Source organism: Mirounga leonina, unplaced genomic scaffold, assembly GCF_011800145.1.
Source record: "Mirounga leonina isolate KUSES-001 unplaced genomic scaffold, KU_Mleo_1.0 Mir_204, whole genome shotgun sequence".
Taxonomy (NCBI): Eukaryota; Metazoa; Chordata; class Mammalia; order Carnivora; family Phocidae; genus Mirounga; species Mirounga leonina.
This window is the reverse complement of record NW_023270513.1, coordinates 20,324,969-20,344,432: the sequence shown is the minus strand read 5'-3', so window position 1 is coordinate 20,344,432 and position 19,464 is coordinate 20,324,969.

Genomic DNA, 19,464 nt, shown 5'->3' with positions numbered 1-19,464 from the left:
TATATATATATATATATATATATATATATATATATATATATATATAATTTAAATTAAATTTAGTAAAGATATAGTGTAATATAGTGTAATAATAGCATTAGGGGTAGATATTGGTGATTCATCAGTTGCATATAACACCCAGTGCTCATTACGTCAAGTGACCTCCTTAATGCCCATCACCCAACTACCCCATACTCCCACCCACATCCCTTACAGCAACACTCAATTTGTTCCATATAGTTAAGAGTCTCTTATGGGGGGTGGGGAGAGGAGCAAGATGGAGGAGGAGTAGGAGACCTAAATTTTGTCTGGTCCCAGAAATTCAGCTAGATAGGGATCAAACCATCCTGAACACCTACAAACTCAACAGGAGATTGAAGAAAAGATAGCAGCAACTCTCTAAACAGAAAAGCGACCACTTTCTGGAAGGTAGGACGTGCAGAGAAGTGAATCCGAGGCAATATATGGCAATATAGAACGCGGGGGAGGGAGCCTCTGTCAGCCGCTATTGGCAAGTGATAGAGCAACAGAGCACAAAATCGGAACTTTTAGAAGTCTGCTCCACTGAGGGACGTCATTCCAGTGGCTAAGTGGGGGTTGTTTCCTTGTTGAACCCTCACTGGGACAGTGTGGTCTCAGGACCCTCAGGGTCACTGAAAGACCAGGGGTGCCTGAGTGCAGCAGAGTTCCCCGGTATTGGAGTGGGGAAGCCAGCTGCAAAGACAGAGACGAGGAGTGGGCTTTCAGCTCTGGGTTGCCATAAACCATGATCCGTGGCACAGTCAGGCCACTGCTCTTCCAGCAGGGACACAACAAGAGGCAGATCAGGGGAGACTCCCCTTCTCCACTGGGAGGAGCAGTGTGGGAGCCCACCACAGGACTCTGCTGAGTTTGGAGACTCCACACGGGGTTTTGTGCCAGAGATAGAATTGCTTGGTCACAGGGGGTGAGCAAGGAGTGTGGCCGGAGACCGGGGAGACAGGAGTGATTGACTGCTTTTCTCTGGAGGCACACTGAGGAGTGGGGCCCCGAGTTCTCGGCTCCTCTGGGGTGGAGATTGGGAGGCTGCCATTTTCACTCTCATCCTCCAAAGCTGTACGGAAAGCTTGCAAGGAACAAAAGTTGCCAAATGCAAACACGAGCAGATTACTTAGACCAGCCCTAGCAAGGGTGGAGTAATTCCACCTCCAGCAAAGACATTTGAGAACCACTATAACAGGCCTCTCTCCCAGAAGATCAGCAAGAGCAGCCAGCCAAGACCAAGTTTAGCGATCAATGAGAACGGCAGAACTCCAGTGCTAGGGGAATACAGCATATAGAATTCATGGCTTTTTTTCCCCCTGATTCTTTAGTCTTTCAAAGTTAATTTTTTAAATTTTATTTTTTTCTTTTTCTTTTTTTTTTATTTTTCTTTTTCCCTTTTTCAATGAACATCTTATCAATCCCTTTTTAAAAAAAAATTTTTTTAGTTTTCATTTTTAGAGTCATATTCTATCCCTTCATAGTAGTTAACCTTATTTTTGGTAGATATATATATAAGTTGTTCTCTCCTTAAAATTTTGGGATACAGTTTCTTCTAACAGACCAAAATATACCCTAAATCTCTAGTGTATGGCTTTATTCTAGTCTCCTGCCTGATCACATTGTCTCTCCCCCCTTTTTTTAATTCCTCTTCTTTCTTTTTTCAAATAACTTCTTATCTTACCAATTCCTTTTATAAAATGTTTTATACTTTTCATCTTTACAGTCATAATCCATCCCTTCATCATATTTAACCTTATTTCTGTACATATATAAGTTTTTCTTTCTTTAAAATTTTGGAAGGCACTTTCTTCTTCTTTTTTTTTTAAAGATTTTATTTATTTATTTGAGAGAGAGACAGAGAGAATGAGAGACAGAGAGCACGAGAGGGAAGAGGGTCAGAGGGAGAAGCAGACCCCCCGCTGAGCAGGGAGCCCGATGCGGGACTCGATCCTGGGACTCCAGGATCATGACCTGAGCCGAAGGCAGTTGCTTAACCAACTGAGCCACCCAGGCGCCCGGCACTTTCTTCTAACAGACCAAAATATACCCAAAATCTAATGTGTGGCACTGATCTATGCACCAGCCTGATCATATTTGATCATATTCTTTTTTAAATCTTTTTCTTTTTCTTTTTTTCTTTCTTTCCCTTTCTTTTCCCCCAGTTTCCCATCTCTTCTGATGTTTATAGTGTATATTTTTCTGGGGTCATTTTTACCTGTGAGCATTTTGTTCTCTCATTCATCTATTCTCCTCTGGACAAAATGACAAGATGGAAAAAATCACCTCAAAAAAAAGAACAAGAGGCAGTACCGACTGCCAGAGACCTGATCAATATGGACATTAGTAAGATGTCAGAACTAAAGAGTTCAGAATGATGATTTTAAAGATACTAGCTGGGCTTGAAAAAAGCATGGAAGATATTAGAGAAACCCTTTCTGAGGAAATAGAAGAACTAAAATCTAACCAAGTCAAAATCAAAAAGGCTATTAATGAGGTGCAATAAAAAATGGAGGCTCTAACTGCTAGGATAAATGAGACAAAAGAAAGGGTGATACAGAAGACCAAATGATGGAAAATAAAGAAGCTGAGAAAAAGAGATAAACAACTATTGGATCATGAGGGCAGAATTCGAGAGATAAGTGATACCATAAGATGAAACAATATTAGAACAATTGGGATCCCAGAAGAAGAAGAAAGAGAGAGAGGGGCAGAAGGTATACGGGAGCAAATTATAGCAGAGAACTTCCCTAATTTGGGGAAGGAAACAGGCATCAAAATCCAGGAAGCACAGAGAACCCCTCTCAAAATCAATAAAAATAGGTCAACACCCTGACATCTAATAGTAAAACTTACAAGTCTCAGAGACAAAGAGAAAATCCTGAAAGCACCTCGGGAGAAGAGATCTGTAATCTACAATGGTAGAAACATTAGATTGGCATCAGACCTATCCACAGAGACCTGGCAGGCCAGAAAGGACTGGCATGATATATTCAGAGCACTAAATGAGAAAAATATGCAGCCAAGAATACTCTATCCAGCTAGGCTGTCATTGAAAATAGAAGGAGAGATCAAAAGCTTCCAGGACAAACAAAAACTAAAGGAATTTGCAAACATGAAAGCAGCCCTACAAGAAATATTGAAAGGGGTCTTCTAAGCAAAGAGAGAGCCTAAAAGCAACATAGACCAGAAAGGAAGACAGACAATACACAGTAACAGTCACCTTAGAGGCAATACAATGGCACTAAATTCATATCTTTCAATAGTTACCCTGAATGTAAATGGGCTAAATGCCCCAATCAAAAGACACAGGGTATCAGATTGGATAAAAAAAAAAAAAAAAAAGACCCATTGATATGCTGTCTGCAAGAGACTCATTTTAGATGCAAAGGCACCTCCAGATTGAAAGTGAGGGGGTGGAAAACAATTTACCATGCTAATGAACACCAAAAGAAAGCTGGGGTAACAATCCTTATGTCAGACAAATTAGATTTTAAACCAAAGACTATAATAAGAGATGAGGAAGGACACTATATCATACTTAAAGGGTCTATGCAACAAGAAGATCTAACAATTGTAAATATCTATGCCCCTAACATGGGAGCAGCCAATTATATAAGGCAATTAATAACAAAAGCAAAGAAACACAACAACAATACAGTACTAGTGGGGGACATTAACACTCCCCTCACTGAAATGGACAGATCATCTAAGCAAAGAATTAACAAAGAAATAAAGACTTTAAATGACACACTGGACCACATGGACTTCACAGATATATTCAGAACATTCCATCCCAAAGCAGCAGAATACACATTCTTCTCTAGTGCCCATGGATCATTCTCCAGAATAGATCACATCCTATGTCACAAATCAGGTCTCAACTGGTACCAAAAGATTGGGATCATTCCCTGCATATTTTCAGACCATAATGCTTTGAAACTAGAACTCAATCAGAAGAGGAATGTCAGAAAGAACTCAAATACATGCAGGCTAAAGAGCATCCTACTAAAGAATGAATGGGTCAACCAGGAAATTAAAGAATTAAAAAAAATACATGGAAACCAATGAAAATGAAAACACAGCTGTTCAAAATCTTTGGGATGCAGTAAAGACAGTCCTAAGAAGAAAGTATATAGCAATACAAGCCTTTCTCATGAAACAAGAAAGGTCTCAAATACAGAACCTAGCCCCACACCTAAAGGATCTGAAGAAAGAACAGCAAATAAAGCTGAAACCCAGCAGGAGAAGAGAAATAATAAAGATCAGAGCGGAAATCAATGAAATAGAAACTAAAAGAACATTAGAATGGGTCAATGAAAGGAGGAGCTGGTTTTTTGAAAGAATTAACAAGATTCATAAATCCCTGGCCAGACATATCAAAAAGGAAAGAGAAATGACCTAAAAAAATTAAATCATGAACAAAAGAGGAGAGATCACAACCAACACCAAAGAAATACAAACAATTATAAGAATATATTATGAGCAACTCTATGCCAGCAAATTAGATAATCTGGAAGAAATGGATGTATTCCTAGAGATGTGTCAACTACCAAAACTGAACCAGGAAGAAATAGAAAACTTGAACAGACCTATAACCACTAAGGAAATGGAAGCAGTCATCAAAAATCTCCCAACAAACAAGAGCTCAGGGCCAGATGGCTTCCCAGGGGAATTCTACCAAACATTTCAAGAAGAATTAATACCTATTCTTCTGAAATTGTTCCAAAAAATAGAAATGGAAGGAAAACTTCCAAACTCGTTTTATGAGGCCACCATTACCTTGATCCCCAAACCAGACAAAGACTCTATCAAAAAGGAGAATTACAGACCAATATCCTTGATGAACATGGATGCAAAAATTCTCACCAAAATACTAACCAATAGGATCCAACAGTACATTAAAAGGATTATTGACCACAACCAAGTGGGATTTATCCCTGGGCTGCAAGGTTGGTTCAACATCCACAAATCAATCAAAGTGATACAATACATTAAGAAAAGAAAGAACAAGAACCATTTGATCCTCTCAATAGATGCAGAAAAAGCATTTGAAAAAGTACAGCATCCTTTCTTGATCAAAACTCTTCAGAGTATAGGGATCGAGGGTACATACCTCAATATCATAAAAGCCATCTATGAAAAACCCACAGCAAATATCATTCTCAATGGGGAAAAATTGAGATCTTTCCCTCTAAGGTCAGGAATGTGGCAGGGATGTCCACTATCATCACTGCCATTCAACATAGTATTAGGAGTCCTAGCCACAGCAATTAGACAACAAAAAGAATTCAAATGCATCCGAATTGGCAAAGAAGAAGTCAAACTCTCACTCTTTGCAGATGATATGATACTTTATGTGGAAAACCAAAAGACTCCACCCCAAAACTGCTTGAACTCATACAGGAATTCAGTTAAGTGGCAGGATATAAAATCAATGCACAGAAATCAGTGGCATTCCTATACAACAACAACAAGACAGAAAAAAGAGAAATTAAGGAGTTGATCCCATTGACAATTGCACCCAAAACCATAAGATACCTAGGAATAAATCTAACCAAAGAGGCAAAGAATCTGTACTCAGAAAACTATAAAATACTCATGAAAGAAATTGAGGAAGACACAAAGAAATGGAAAAACGTTCCAGGCTCATGGATTGGAAGAACAAATATTGTGATGTCAATGCTACCTAGAGAAATCTACACATTCCATGCAATCCCCGTCAAAATACCATCCACTTTTTTCCAAGAAATGGAACAAATAATCCTAAAATTTGTATGGAACCAGAAAGGACCTCAAATAGCTAGAGGAATGTTGAAAAAGAAAAACAAAGCTGGTGGCATCACAATTCCAGACTTCCAGCTCTATTACAAAGCTGTAATCATCAAGACAGTATGGTATTGGCACACAAACAGACACATAGATAAATGGAACAGAATAGAGAGCTCAGAAATGAACCCTCAAGTCTATGGTCCACTAATCTTCAACAAAGGAGGAAAGAATGTCCAATAGAAAAAAGACCATCTCTTCAAAAAATGGTGTAGGAACATTGGACAGTCACATGCAGGAGATTGAAACTGGACCATTTCCTTACATCACACACAAAAATAGACTCAAAATTTTTGAAAGACCTAAATGTGAGATAGGAGGCCACCAAAATCCTAAAGGAGAACACAGGCAGCTACTTCTTCCACCTCAGCCACAGTAACTTCTTCCTAGCAACATTGCAAAGGCAAGGGAAGCAAGGGCAAAAATGAACCAATGGGACTTCATCAAGATAAAATGCTTTTGCACAGCAAAAGAAACAGTCAACAAAACCAAAAGACAACTGACAGAATGGGAGAAGATATTTGCAAATGACATATCAGATAAAGGGCTAGTATCCAAAATCTATAAAGAACTTATCAAACTCAACACTCAAATAACAAATGATCCAATCAAGAAATGGGCAGAAGATATGAACAGATATTTTTCCAAAGAAGACATCCAAATGGCCAAAAGACACATGAAAAAGTGCTCAACATTGCTCGGCATCAGGGAAATCCAAATCAAAACCTCAATGAGATACCACCTCACACCAGTCAGAATGGCTAAAATTAACAAGTCAGGAAACGTCAGATGTTGGCGAGGATGTGGAAAAAGGGGAACCCTCCTACACTGTTGGTGGGAATGCAAGCTGGTTCAGCCAATCTGGAAAACAGTATGAAGGTTCCTCAAAAAGTTGAAAATAGAGCTACCCTACAAGGCAACAATTGCACTTTTGAATATTTACCCCACAGCTACAAATGTAGTGATCCAAAGGGGTATGTACACCCTGATGTTTATAGCAGCAATGTCCACAATAGCCAAACTATGGAAAGAGCCAAGATGTCCATTGACAGATGAATGGATAAAGAAGAAGTGGTATATATATACAATGGAATATTATGCAGCCATCAAAAGAATGAAATCTTGCCATTTGCAATGATGTGAATGGAACTGGAGGGTGTTATGCTGAACAAAGTAAGTCAATCAGAGAAAGACATGTATCATATCATTTCACCAGTATGAGGAATTCTTAATCTCAGGAAACAGACTGAGGGTTGCTGGAGTGGTTGGGGTGGGAGGAATGGGGTGGCTGGGTGACAGACATTGGGGAGGGTATGTGCTATGGTGAGCACTATGAATTGTGTAAGAGTGATGAATCACAGACCTGTACCTCTGAAACAAATAGTACATTATATGTTTTTTAAAAAAGAAGAAGATGGTAGGAAGGGAAAAATGAAGGGGGAGAAATCAAAGAGGGAGAAGAACTATGAGAGACTATGGACTCTGAGAAACAAACTGAGGGTTCTAGAGGAGAGGGCGGCAGGGGGATGGGTTAGCCTAGTGATGGGTATTAAATAGGGCACGTATTGAATGGAGCACTGGGTGTTACACGTAAACAATGAATCATGGAACACTACATCAAAAACTAATGATGTAATGTATGGTGATTAACATAATAAAAAAAAGAGTCTCTTACGGTTTTACTCTCTCTTGGTTTTATCTTATTTTACTTTTCCTTCCCTTCTGATATTTTCATCTCTTTTGTTTCTTAAATTCCACATGTGAGTGAAATCATATGGTATTTGTCTTACTCTGACTGACTTATTTCGCTTAGCATAATACTTTCTATTTCCATCCATGTTGTTGTAAATGGCAAGATTTCATTCTTTTTTTATGGCTGAGTAATATTCCATTGTATATATATAACACAACTATTTGTGCATTCATCTGTCAATGGACATCTGGGCTCTTTCTATATTTTGGTAACTGTGCACATTGCTGCTATAAACATTGTGGTGCATGTCCCCTTTCAAATCACTATTTTCATATCCTTTGGATAAATACCAAGTAGTGCAATTGCTGGGTCATTGGATAGTTCCTTTTTAACTTCTTGAGGAAACTCCATACTGTTTTCCAGAGTAGCTGCACCAGTTTGCCTTCCCACCAACAGTATAAGAGGATTCCGCTTTCTCCACAACCTCACCAACATCTGTTGTTTCCTGAGTTCTTAATTTTAGCAATTCTGACTGGTGTGAGGTGGGATGTCATTGTGATTTGGATTTGTATTTCCCTGGTGATGAGTGATGTTGAGCATCTTTTCATGTATCTGTCAGTCATTTGGAGAAATGTCTTTTCCTTGAAAAAATGTCTGTTCATGTCTTCTACCCCTTTTTTGACTAGAGTTTTTGTTTTTTGGGTGTTGAGTTTGGTAAGTTGTTTATAGATTTTGGACTAGCCCTTTATCTGATATGTCATTTGTGAATATCTTCTTTCATTCCTTTGGTTGCCTTTTAGTTTTGTCGACTGTTTCCTTTGAAATGCAAAAACTTTTTATCCTGATGAAGTCCCAATAATTCATTTTTGCTTTTGTTACCCTTGCCTCTGTACACATGTCTAGCAGGAAGTTGCTGTGGCCAAGGTCAAATAGGTTGCTGCCTTTGTTCTCCTCTAGGATTTTTTTTTTTTAATTTAGAACATTTTATTCAGCTGTTGGGTTTTAGTTATACATATATAAGCTTCTAATTAGCACATTTTCATTACTAACACTTTAATAGATTTGCATTTTACATGGAAGTTAATTTGCAGAATTTCCAATTATGCTGTTTGTCTCTGACACAGTGGAATTTAGCTACACACAGTTGTTTTGGAAGTAAGTTCATAATGATCTAGAAGTGTTTCAAGTCATTGAGCAGCTATTGACTCCTACCTTTGTAATTTATATATTCGTACATTTACTTTTTTTATTTTTTTAAATTAAGTTCAATTAGCCAACATATAACACATCATTAGTTTTTGTTGTAGTGATCAATGATTCATTAGTTGTGTATAACACCCAGTGTTCATCAGATCATGTGCCCTCCTTATTGTCCATCACCCAGTTACCCCATCCCCCCATCCCACTCCCTTCTGCAACCCTCAATTTGTTTCTTGGGGTCCAGAGTATCTCATGGTTTTTCTCCCTCTCTGATTTCTTCCCATTCAATTTTCCCTCCCTTCCCCTGTGGTCCTTCACACTATTCTTTATGTTCCCCATATGAGTGAAATCATATGATAATTGTCTTTCTCTGATTGACTTAATTCACTTAGCATAATCCTCTCCAGTTCCATCTATGTTGATGCAAATGGTTGAGGAATATTCCATTGTATATATGAACCACATCTTTATCCATTCATCTGTTGAAGGACATCACGGCTCCTTCCACAGTTTGGATATTGTGGACATTGCTGCTATGAATATTGGGGTGCATGTGCCCCTTCTTTTCACTACATCTGTATCTTTGGGGTAAATACCTACTAGTGCAATTGCTGGGTCATATGGTAGCTCTATTTTTAATGTCTTGAGGAACCTCCAACTGTTTTCCTGAGTGGCTGTACCAACTTGCATTCCCGCCAACAGTGTAAGAGGGTTCCCCTTTCTCCACATCTTCGCCAACATTTGTTGTTCCCTCTCTTGCTAATTTTGAACATTCTAACTGGTGTAAGGGGGTATCACATTGTGGTTTTGATTTGTATTTCCCTGATGCCAAGTGATGTTGAACATTTTTTCATGTATCTGTTATCCATTTGGATGTCTTCTTTAGAGAAGTGTCTGTTCATGTCTTCTGCCCATTTCTTGACTGGAGTATTTGTTTTTTGGGTGTTGAGTTTGAGAAGTTATTTATAAATCTTGGATACCAGCCCTTTATCTGTAATGTAATTTGCAAATATCTTCTCCCATTCTGGCGGTTGCCTCTTAATTTTGTTGACTGTTTTCTTTGCTATGCAGAAGCTTTTTATCTTGATGAAGTCCCAAAAGTTCATTTTTGCTTTTGTTTCCCTTGCCTTTAGAAACATGTCTTGAAAGAAGTTGCTGTGGCCAACGTAGAAGAGATTACTGCCAATGTAGATTGCTCTGGGCAGCATGGGCATTTTAACAATGTTTATTCTTCCAATCCATGGGCATGGAATGCTTTTCCATCTCTGTGTATTCCTCAATTTCTTTCATAAGTGTTCTGTAGTTTCTAGAATACAGATCCTTTACCTCTTTGGTTAAGTTTATTCCTAGGTATCTTACAGGTTTTGGTACAATTGTAAATGGGATCGATTCCTTAATTTATCTTTCTTCAGACACATTGTTAGTGTATAGAAATGCGACTGATTTCTGTGCATTGATTTTGTATCCTGTCATGTTGCTGAATTGCTGTATGAGTTCTAGCAATTTTTGAGTGGAGTTTCCTCTAGGATTTTGATGGATTCCTGTCTCACATTTAGATCTTTCATCCATATTGACTTTATTTTTGTGTATGGTGTAACAGAGTGGTCCAGTTTCATTCTTCTGCATGTGGCTGTCTGATTTTCCCAATACAATTTATTAAGAGACTGTACTTTTTCCATTGGATATACTTCCCTGCTTTGTCAAGGATTACTTGACCATAGAGTTGAATGTCCATTTCTGGGTTCTCTATTCTGTTCCATTGACCTGTGTGTCTGTTTTTGTGCCAATACCATACTGTCTTGATTACAGCTTTGTAATACAGCTTGACGTTTGGAATTGTGATGCCCCCAGCTTTCGTTTTCTATTTTAACATTACTTTCTCTTTCAGGGTCTTTTCTGGTTCCATACAACTTTTAGGATTGTTTGTTCCAGCTCTGTGAAAGATGCTGGTGCCATTTTGATAAGGATTGCATTGAATGTGTAGATTGCTTTGGGTAGCATAGACATTTTCACAATGTTTATTCTTCCAATCCATGAGCATGGAATATTTTTTCATTTCTTTGTCTTCTCCTCAATTTCTTTCATAACTGTTCTATTGTTTTCAGAGTACAGATCTTTTACCTCTTTGGTTAGGCTATTCATAGGTATCTTATGGTTTTTGCTGCAATTATAAATGGGATGAATTCCTTGATTTCTCTTTTTGCTGCTTCATTGTTAGTGTATAGAAGTGCCAGAGACTTCTGTGCATTGATTTTATATCCTGCAACTTTCCTGAATTTGTGTATCAGATCTAGCAATTTTTTGGTGGAGTCTTTTGGGTTTTCTACATAGAGTATCATGTCATCTCTGAAGAGTGCAAGTTTTATTCTTCCTTGCCAATTTAGATGCCTTTTATTTCTTTTTGTCTGATTGCTGAAGCTAGGGCTTCCAGTACTATGTGGAACAACAGTTGTGAGAGTGGACATCCCTGCCCTGTTCCTGACCTTAGGGGAATAGCTCTCAGATTTTCCCCATTGAGGATGATATTCGCTTTGTGTCTTTCATATATAGCCTTTATGACATTGAGGTATGTTGCCTCTATCCCTACATTGTGGAGGTTTTTTATCAAGAAATGATGCTGTATTTGTCATATGCTTTTTCGGCATCTATTGAGAGGATCATATGGTTCTTACTATTAATGTGGTGGATCACATTGATTTGTGGATGTTGTACCACCCCTATAGCTTGTGAATAAATCCCTCTTGGTCGTGGTGGGTAATTCTTTTAATGTACTATTGGATCCTATCAGCTAGTATCTTGATGAGAATTTTTGCATCCATGTCATCAGGGATATCGGTTTGTAATTTTCCTTTTTAGTGGGGTTTTTGGTTGGTTTGGGGATCTAGGTAATGCTTGCCTTCCATTTCTATTTTTTGGAACAGTTTCAGAAGATTAGGTGTTAATTCTTCTTTAAATGTTTGGTAGAATTCCCTGGGAAATCATCCAGCCCTGGACACTTGTTTGTTGGGATATTTTTGATTACTGATTCAATTTCTTTGCTCATTATGGGTCTGTTCAGCTTTCTGTTTCTTCTTGTTTCAGTTTTGGTGGTTTATATGTTTCCAGTAACTTAGCCATTTCTTCCAGATTGCCTAATTTGTTGGCATATAATTGCTCTTAATATTCTCTTACAATTGTATTTCTTTGGTGTTAATTGTGATCTCTCCTCTTTCAGTTATGATTTTATTTATTCAGTTCCTTTCTCTTTTCTTTTGACAAGTTTGGTTAGGGTTTTATCAGTCATGTTAATTCTTTCAAAGAAGCAGCTCATAGTTTTGTTGATCTGTTCTACTGCTTTTTTGATTTCTGTGTCATTGATTTCTGCTCTAGTCTATTATTTCTCTTCTCCTGCTGGATTTCAGCTTTATTTGCTGTTCTTTTTCCAGATCCTTTAGGTGTAACATTAGGTTGTGAGTTGTTTCTTGAGGAAGCCCTGTATAGCTCTATACTTCCTTCTTAGGACCACCTTTGCTGTATCTGAAATGTTTTGAACTGTCTTCTTTTCTTTTTTAATATTTTATTTATTTATTTAAGAGAGAGAGCACATTGAGAGAGCAAGCATGAGTTGGGGGCAGAGGGAAAGGGAGAAACAGGCTTCTCGCTGAACAGAGAGTTTGACACAGGGCTCGATCCCAAGACCCCGGGGATTATGACCCAAGCTGAAGGCAGATGCCCAACTGACTGAGCTACCCAGGCACCCCAACTGTCGTGTTTTCATTTTCTTTTGCTTCTATGTATTTTTAATTCTGCTTTAATTTTCTTGTGACCCTTTCATTCTTTAGTAAGATGTTCTTTAACCTCTATGTGTTTGTGGTCTTTCCAATTCTTTTTCTTTTGATTGACTTCAAGTTTCATAGCATTTTGGTCTGAATATATGCATAGTATTATCTCAGTCTTTTTGCACTGGTTGATTCCTGATTTGTGACCCAATATGTGATCTATTCTGGAAAATATTCCATATACCCTTGAAAAGAAATTGTGTTCTGTTGCTTTTGGATGAAATGTTCTGAATATATTTGTGAAATCAATCTGGTCCAGTATGTCTTTCAAAGCCCTTGTTTCCTAGTTGATGGTCTGCTTAGATGATCTATCCATTGCTGTGAGTGAGGTGTTAAAGTTCCTTACTATTATTTATAATTGTCTGTGAATTTCTTTACTTTGTTATTAATTGATTTATGTATTTGGCTACTCTCAAATTAGGCTTATAGATATTTATAATTGTTAGATCTTCTTTTTAAGTTGACATCTTTATTATTATATAGTTTCCTTCATCTTTTATTACAATCTTTGGTTTAAAATCTAGTTTGTTTGATATATGGATGGCTACTCAAGCTTACTTTTGATGTCCATTAGCAGGATAGATGGTTTTCCACCCCCTCCCTTTGAAGCGTGATGTGTCTTTGGGTGTCGAATGAGCCTCTGGTAAGCAGCATATTGATGGGTCTTGTTTTTTTAATATATTCTGATACCCTATGACTTTTGATTGGAGCATTGAGTCCATTTACATTCAGAGCAATTATTGAATGATATGCACTTAGTGCCATTGTATTACCTTTAATGTCACAATTTCTGTATATTGTCTCTGTTCCTTTCTGGTCTTTGTTATGTTTGGACCCTTTCTGCTCAAATGTTCCCCTCTCATATTTCTTGCAGGGCTTTTTTAGTGTGCACAAATTTTCTTCAGTTTTTGTTTGTCTTGGGAAATCTTTGTCTCTCCTTCTTTTCTGAATGACAGTCTTGCTGTATAATGTATTCTTGGCTGCATATTTTTCCCATTTGGCACATTGAATATATTATGCCAGTCCTTTCTGGCCTGCAAGTTCTCTACGGACAGGTCTGCTGCCACCCTCATGTTTCTACACTCATGGATTAAGGACCTTTTTCCTGAACTGCTTTCAGGGTTTTCTCTTTATCTCTGTAATTTGCAAGCTTCACTATAGTATGCAATGGTGTTGCCGTATTTTTATTGATTTTGAGGGGACTTCTTTGTGCCTATTGGACTTGAATGCCTGTTTCCTTCCCCAGATTAAGGAAGTTCTCAGCTATAATTTGTTCAAATAAACCTTCTGCCCCCTATTCCTGCTCTTCTTCTGAGACTCCTGTGATATGGATATTATTTTGCTTTCTGAAAATGCTGAGTTCCCTAAGTCTACCTTCATGATCTAATAATTTTCTTTCCCTCTTCTTTTTGGTTTCATTATTTTCCATAATTTTATCTTCTATATCACTGATTCACTCTTTTACTTCATTCATCCTCATTTTAATGGCCTCCACTTTGGACAGCATCTCTTTGATATCATTTGTAATTTTGGCTTGACTAGATTTTATTTCTTTTATCTCTACAGTAAGGGAATCTCTGGTGTCTTCCATGCTGTACTACCTCCTGTTCTTTGTTTTGGGGTGAATTTTTCCATCTTGTCATTTTGTCCAGCAAAGAAAAGAAGAAAGAAAAAGAAAAACAACAACAAAACAGCAATAACACAACAAACAACAAAACAAACTAGATCCTGGGTGTGTTTTGGTCTGTTTGTTAAAAGAAACTAGATCCCAAAATAGAAAGAAAAAAATATTAATTTTTATATATAATACACACACACACACACACATATATATATGTAATGGAAATAAATATATAAAAATTATATGTAAAAATGTAAAAGCAATAAAAAGGGAGTGAAACAATAAGAATGTAACTCAAAATTAATAATAAAAACTAAAGAATAAACATACAAAGCATGCTTGAAAAAATACAAAAATAAATGGAGAAAAAAAAAAAAAAACCTAAAGAATAAAATTACAAGAGTGCTAGGTATTATTTTCCCCTAGAGCTGAAGCTTGTCAGCCCTCTATGATCAGTAAATTTGATGTGAGTGACTTGTTTGTGCTGGTCTTCTGGGGAATGTGCCTGTTGTGCTGATTCTCAGGTTGACTGGCCCTAGTGAAAATGTACCTCTATCTAGTGGGCTGAGGCAGGGCTCCGTGTAAGTGGCTCCAGACTCCACTAGGCAGTGCTGTTTTGCTTCCTGAATGCTTTAAACACTGATGGGAGAGATGAATATGGCTGTGCCCTGCTCTCTAGCCCCAGAGCTGAAAATTTGCACCCCCACTCTTTAGTGAGTCCTCACAGAAAGGCAATCATTCTTGTCTTCTGGTTTCCATCAGAACTCTGTGTTCACCCAGTCTGTGACCCAGAGTTTTTATCTCAGTCACATGACAGAGTTACAACACTCCAAACTTTAGGGACTCCTGTGGTGGCATGGATCTGTGCTGTTCCCCCTGGGGGGATGGGGGAGTGTCTCCCCAACTTCTTCCTTTTGCTGGACCCCTGCCAGGAAAGCGGTTTGCAGTTTTTGGCAACACAGAGCAGAAAGCCAGCACCTAGACTTGTTCTCAGCTGTTTCCATGCTCCTGTGCCTGGGAACAGTGCATCACTCGAACTCCAACTGTTCTTATTACCCAGGGAATCCTCAGATCATGATGTCATACCTGTGATTCTGCCCCACTTCACCACCTGAGCATCTTTAAGCCAGGCATGTCTCCCACTGTACCTGACTTCTAAAAGTTCAGATTTTGCACTCCACTGCTTATAATGCTTTGTGATAACCTCCTTCAGCAGGCTCTCTCCCCACTGCTGTATACTCAGCTGTATTACACCAGATTCAATCTCCACACCTCCTACTTTCCAAAAGGTGATCTCTTGTCTACTTGTAGATTTGCAGTATTTGTTTTCTCAGACCTCCGACTGTTTTCTCAGGTATTCAGAATGATTTAATAACTATCTAGTTGTATTCGAGGGATAAGAGAAACTTAAGTTCCCCCTACTCCGCCACCATCTTAACTCCTCCTTCTGGCCTGCATTGATTTTGATAGGAGTTCTCTGTGTTTCCTGGTTCTGAATGTCTGTTTCCTTCCCCATATTAGGGAAGTGTTCAGCTATGATTTCCTCAAATAAACCTTCTGCCTCCTTTTCTCTCTCTTCTTTTTATGGAACTCTTATAATAAAAATGTTATTATATTTTATGGAATTACTGAGTTTCCTAAATCTACTCTCATGTTACATAATTCTTTCTGTCTTGTGTAAGAGTCATTATTTTCCAGCCTACTGTTCATTGCATCAAGTATGTTTCCAATCTTATTTATTGCATTCTTCATCTTTGATTGATTATTTTTGAACTCTTTTGTCTCTGTGATAAGGGCTTCACTGATGTCTTCTATTCTTTTCTCTTGCCCAGTGAGTATCCTTATGATTATCGCTCTAAATTCCACATCAGGCATGTTACTTATATCTTTTTCACTTAAATCTCTGGTCATGGCCTTATCTTGTTCTTTCATATGAGAGAAATTCTTCTGTCTTCTCATTTTGTCTGAGTCTCTGCCTTCTTCTCTGTGTTAGGAAAGCCAGTTATGTCTCCTGATCCTGAATGTAATAACCTTATGAAGAAGAGGTCATGTAGTGCTCAGGGCCTGATGCTTCAGTGAGTGTCTACAGTGTGTGCTCTGGTGTTGTGGTTTGGCTGCTCTATCCTTCAAGCCAGTTGTCTGCAGAGGTTCTCCTTGCTTCTTTGGGCAGTGTTTGTTCTATGGCCTGAATTTAGCAAGTTTTAACTAGGTGTTCTCTCTGTTCTGTTTGTGAAATGAGGCCTGACACCACGCTCACTAGAAAAGAGGCCCTGCAGAACTCTCTGGTTGGGAAATGTGGTATGGCAGGGGTTTGTGCTGGTCTTCTAGGAGATAGGTCCACCTCACTGAGACTGAGGCAGTAGTGACTGTGAAGTGCAGTACTATCAGAGTGCCAGGGTTGGGACTTGGTGTAAACAAGTTAGGCAGCCATTGTCGATTCTGCACTTCCTCCCAAAGGTGGCTCTGTGTTTATGCTGAGGAGCAGAGGAGGACAATAGTCCTGGCTATCTCCTTTGTTCCTGGAGAGGCATCTCCCTGAAAGTTGCCTCTCAGGGGTCAGCTCCGAGAAGAGTGAATAATCTTCCTGTGTGCCCCAGACATTCTTCAGATCACTGTTTCCATGCTGTCTGCTCCCCGGGTTGTTTGCCTGCCTTCTCTCAAGGAGCAGCACAGTGCCCTCTGGGCTCTATACCAGCCAAACCCACTGACTTTTAAAACTCCAGGGTTTAAGCCCTGCTGGTTGCAAGAACTCATGAAATTCAGCCCCTCTCATTTTCCAAGTCAATGGCTTTGGGGAAACTTTCTCCTATGTGTTCCCTTGCGTGCTCCTTTCTGCTTGCTCTTCTCCACAACCATGACTCCCTCCCCTCCCCAGCACCTGATATCTGTTTCTCCCCTGAGCCACATCTCCACACTTCGTACCTTTTTGATGTGGTCTCTTCTCTCCCTTCAGTTGTGGAGTTTGTCTTGTCAGTCTTCAGGTTGATTTCTGGAGTATTTAGGATGATTTGATAGTTATCTAGTTGTGTTCCTGGGACAAGGTGAACCTAGGGTCCTCCTATTCTGCTGTCATCTTTCTCCCCTCTCCTATGTTTTTTTTTTTTTTTTCTTGAGACCTCTTCAACCTGATGCTATTCCAGCTACTTATAGCATACTTCAAGCTATTTTGGTCTTCAGTTATTTTCATTTCAATGAAAAAAATTGAGTAGGCTAATTGATGATTCATTCATTTTCAGCATCCATGGCCTGAAACCAGTTAGGTTTTTCTTGTCTGCAGAGACTGTGTTAGTGTCCATCTATCTATGAGCTGTCTTTTTTAACCCTCCATTTGAGTATATATACTCCCTGGCTTCCAGATACAGACAACTTCTAAATCTACTATTGGCTTTGCCTGAGTTAGAAAAGTGTTTTGATTCTATCTACATGATGCTTGATTAGAATCGTGAGTAAAATTTCCTTTTTTTTTTTTTTTCTTTTCAGCCAGGCTTGCTATTTTACAGAACTAGTCTGAGATATTTGAGTATGGTTATACTTATGTGGCAACTGATCTGTCTGGCTTTAAGGAAGTAAAATGACATTTTGAATGGCAAAAAATTTGTTGCTAGCCTTGTTTATCTAAATGATCAGAGGGAGTATGGCTCTGTAAATATACACAAAATAAATAAATGGTGTATGAAAATAACAATTAATTTTATATTGCTTCAGTGATCAATGAAGATCACCACTTGATTGATCCAGCCACTGTGATCAGAATTAATCAAGAAAATGGCTGAAATTAACGTATTGACAGTGCTATGATATGAGTTTGCTGCTACCTAAATCCTTTCATAATCATTCAAAAATACTCCATTTATTGTTTTTTTTTTTTTTTTTGCCATATTATTATTTTTGGCCAGTGCTACTGGTAAAATGGGCATGTATTTTATAAATGACAATAAGGTTATTAGTGTGGTAAATATAATAATGTAAAAGTCTCTGCATTTGTAATGACAATCAATTTTCCTCTCTAATTACATTAATTATAGCATTACATACCTTTGCAATTTGCACAGGACTATACTCAGTTAGGTTCATGTTGTGATCCAATAAAGCATTTTACCTCTGCCATAAATCTTTGGAACACTAAGTTACAGGGATGGTGGCAATGGAAGATTGATCTGCAGTGTTGGAATTCAGTGGGAAATCATGTCTTGTCATTGATTATTAAAAGAGTCATTAATTTATGGAAGTTGGTTGTAGATTTTGGCAAATTTAGACCTTATTTCATAATCATTCTCAATCCTAGCCACAGCATTTCCCAGAGAGAAAGTGAAGATGAGGGAGGAGAGGGTAAGGGAGATGGGGAAGGAGAGAGAGAGAAAGAATATATATTAAATTTTTTTAATTGCCAAAATTATTTTATGTTGCATTTTCTTAAACAAAACAGGGTGAAAAGTGTCTATGTGTTTATATCAAGGTCAATAGTTAGTAACCTGTCTATTAACAGGCCATAATTATGTTGAGTAATTGGTTTCTGACCATAATCTTTGTTTTCTCAGAAATGGAACTGTCGGAAAATACCTAGTTTTTTTTTTTTTTTTAAGATTTTATTTATTTATTAGAGAGAGAGAGCACAAGAGTGGGGTGAGGGGCAGAGGGAGAAGCAGACTCCCCACTGAGCAGGGAGCCCAATGCAGGGCTCGATCCTGGGACTTTGGGATCATGACCTGAACAAAAGGCAGACACTTAACTGAGTGAGCCACACAGGCACCCCTAGAAAATACCTAGGTTTTCAGTCTAAAAGCAGATGGCTTGGCATAAGAATTCAAATAGCAGGTGAAAAACAGCAAAGAGTAAGTCCTTTTCTTGCTTTCAACATAGAAATATTTTAAAGGTAGAATCTTATGTTTAGACACTAATTCAAATGATATAAAAAAAGAATCTAAAAACACTTTGTAAAAGGAAGATTTCACCCCTAAGAATTTCATAATTTGTCATTTAGTTTATGATATAGTATTTGGGTTTATTCATGTATACCATGTAATGTAAGTCTTATTTATCTGAGTTTCAAGTGTATGTTTTATTTAGCTTATCTTCATTTAGGGCTTTGAAGTACCTGTGGCTAATTTTGTAAGTTGACAGATTGGATATAAATAACTCTCTTTCTTTTCTTTTTCCTTCTTTCCTTCTTTCTTTCTTTCTTTCTTTCTTTCTTTCTTTCTTTCTTTCTTTCTTTCTTTCTTTCTTTCTTTCTTCCTTTCTTTCTTTCTTTCTTTCTTTCTTTCTTTCTTTCTTTCTTTCTT